The following is a 2779-nucleotide window of genomic DNA, read 5'->3' as shown; positions in this document are numbered from 1 at the left end:
CAGTGCTTTGGTTCAGGCCTGTTCTAGAATCTTTAAAAGCAATGTTTATGTCCTGGTGGTTTCCTAACGTTATCTTGCCAAGTATTACCTCCAGGCTTGATGTCACTGTCATATAAGGCAATTCCATGAGAAGCTCCCTTCCATTTGGGATTTATGGACAGGCCTTTTTATTTTTCAGCCTCTGATTTGCATTGAACTTGGTACCCTACAAGGGAGGGAGACGGAGGCTTTCTGTAAAACTCGGGGTCTGGCCTCCTCTTTCCCACACACACTGGCGCTGCCACAGACTCTGGCCGGTCAAGCCCCGGCAGCTCCCTCCTCTGAGGGTCACTGACTTGTCTGCTGGAGAACAAGTTCCAGGAAGGCGATGCTGCTCTTCAGGCTGGGAAAGGTCACACGCTAAAAATCTCCATGGCGCTGTCACCGGGGAACATTTGGCCTCGAGGAAGAGACGTTCTGACGTGGAAAGCCCCATCCTTCCGGGAGAAGTTTCTCAACCAGTCTGGTCTGTGAACGAGCCTGGGAGCCAGTCCCCGCTGCTGGACGTCTACACTGCTTCTCTCCTACCCGCCAGGCCTCCACACAGGTGCTCACTCCTGTTTCCTCTTGGGGTAAATGAGATCCTGGCCCTCCCGCGTCCCCAGGCTCCCAACCAAGGAGTCACCCTCCTCTGCTCCTTCACACGCCTCCCCATGTCGAGGGTCTCGTGGACCTGCCCCTGAGGTGTCTCTTTCCATCCCCCTAACAGTGTCTGCGTTCAGACTGTCATCACGACTTGTCTGGACCACAGCAGTGGCCTCTGAAATTACCTTCCCACCTCCGGTCACTCCTTTTGACAACCGACACTGTGCACATCATCAGAATCATCATTCTTTGTGTTTGTTTTCTTTTCATTATTTTTTAATTTTTTTTTTTAATTTATTGTTTTGGCTGTGCTGGGTCTTCGTTGTGGCACGCAAGCTTTAGAGTCCGTGGGCCCAGTAGTTGCAGCGCATGGGCTTAGTTGCGGTATGTGGGATCTCAGCTCCCCAACCAGGGATCAAACCTGGGCCCCCTGCGTGAGAAGCGCGGAGTCTTAACCACCGGACCACCAGGGAAGTCCCCTTTGTGTGTTTTTTTTAAAAAACAAAGCAAACCAACCAACCAAACAAAAAACATTGCTCCCGTTGCACACAACACCATGGCAAAGCCTTGAAACTCAAGGCTTTTCCCGAACGATTCCCCTAGCCTTCATTTCTGTATCTTTTGCTGCATAAAAAGTTACCCCCCAAATGAGTGGCTTAAAGCAACAAAGAGAACATTTACTATCTCTCCCTCTCTGTGAGTCAGAAATCCAGGCATGTCCTAGCGGGGCAGCGCTGGCTTGGGTCTCTCAGGAGGTTTCAGCCAAGTTGCCAGCAGGGGCTGAAGTCGTCTGAAAGCTGGATCTCGGGCTGCCAGATCCACTTCCAAGGTGGCTCGCTCATGGGGACAGGAAGTGGGTGCTGGCTGTTGGCAGGAGACCTGAGTTCCTCCCCGACGTGGGTCTCTCCCTACGCTGCGTGAGTGTCCCATGACAGGATGGCTGGCTTCCCCAGAGCAGGCGATCCAAAATCCAGTAAGGGAAGTGGAAACAGTTTCTATGACCTAGTCTTAGAAGCCACAAACCATCACTTCCACTATATTGAGTTGGTTGCACAGAGCAACCTTCTTACAGTGTTGGAAGGACTGTGAAAGAGCATGAATGCCACAAGGCAAGGATCACTGGGCACCAGCTTGGAGGCTGGCTACCGTGATTTTCCATCGTGACCCTCACCCTCCCATCCTGTGCACCCTGCATGGTAGCCACTCAAAATGACCCTCCCCCCACCCCTAGCTGCCCAAATCTTCCCATTTCTGCCAGAGCTCACCCTTCCATGAAGGCATCTCAGATCCCATAAGCTTTAATAAACTGCTGGTTCACTTAGCACTTTTACTTCCGTTGCAGTACTTATCACTCTCTGCCTTGTATTATAGTTGGGTGCAAATGTATCTACCTCCAAAAGACTGAAACTCCTAAGGAGAAAATCCCTGACATTCACATTTTCACCCAGCCCTTGGCAAAATACTTGAAGAAGATGCTCTATAAAAAAATTGATTAAATTGAGGACTTCCCTGGTGGCGCAGTGGTTAAGAATCTGCCTGCCAGTGCAGGGGACATGGGTTCGAGCCCTGGTCCGGGAAGATCCCACATGCTGCGGAGCAACTAAGCCCGAGCACCACAACTACTGAGCCCGCGTGCCACAACTACTGAAGCCTGCATGCCTAGAGCCCGTGCTCCGCAACAAGAGAAGCCACTGCAATGAGAAGCCCGCGCACCGCAACGAAGAGTAGCCCCCGCTCGCCGCAACTAGAGAAAGCCCGCGCGCAGCAACGAAGACCCAACGCAGCCAAAAATAAAAAGTAAATACATTTATAAAAAAATTAATTGAATTGAATGTGTCTTTCTCCCTGCCAGACGGGGAAGAGACTATTTCATTTAATATCCTACTATGGGTCTACTACATGCTAGCTGTTGGGGACAGACATGGTTCTTGCTTCCACGGAGTTTCCAGCCCAGCAAAACATCGATAACTTCTCACAAATGACTGGACATAATGCCGCCACATTTAAAAATCTCTATTCTGTCAACTCAGTGCATTAGAATATTACTGAAAGTATTTTAAAATAACATTTTATAAAGATTTTATGGACCAATCCTTCCACTTTCTTCTCAGCTTTCTTGTGATGGTTCCTATTCATGCATTCATTCATTCACTCG

Source organism: Stenella coeruleoalba, assembly GCF_951394435.1.
Source record: "Stenella coeruleoalba genome assembly, chromosome: 18".
Lineage (NCBI taxonomy): Eukaryota > Metazoa > Chordata > Mammalia > Artiodactyla > Delphinidae > Stenella > Stenella coeruleoalba.
The sequence above is the reverse complement of the archived record's forward strand: the minus strand, read 5'-3'. Positions refer to the sequence as shown.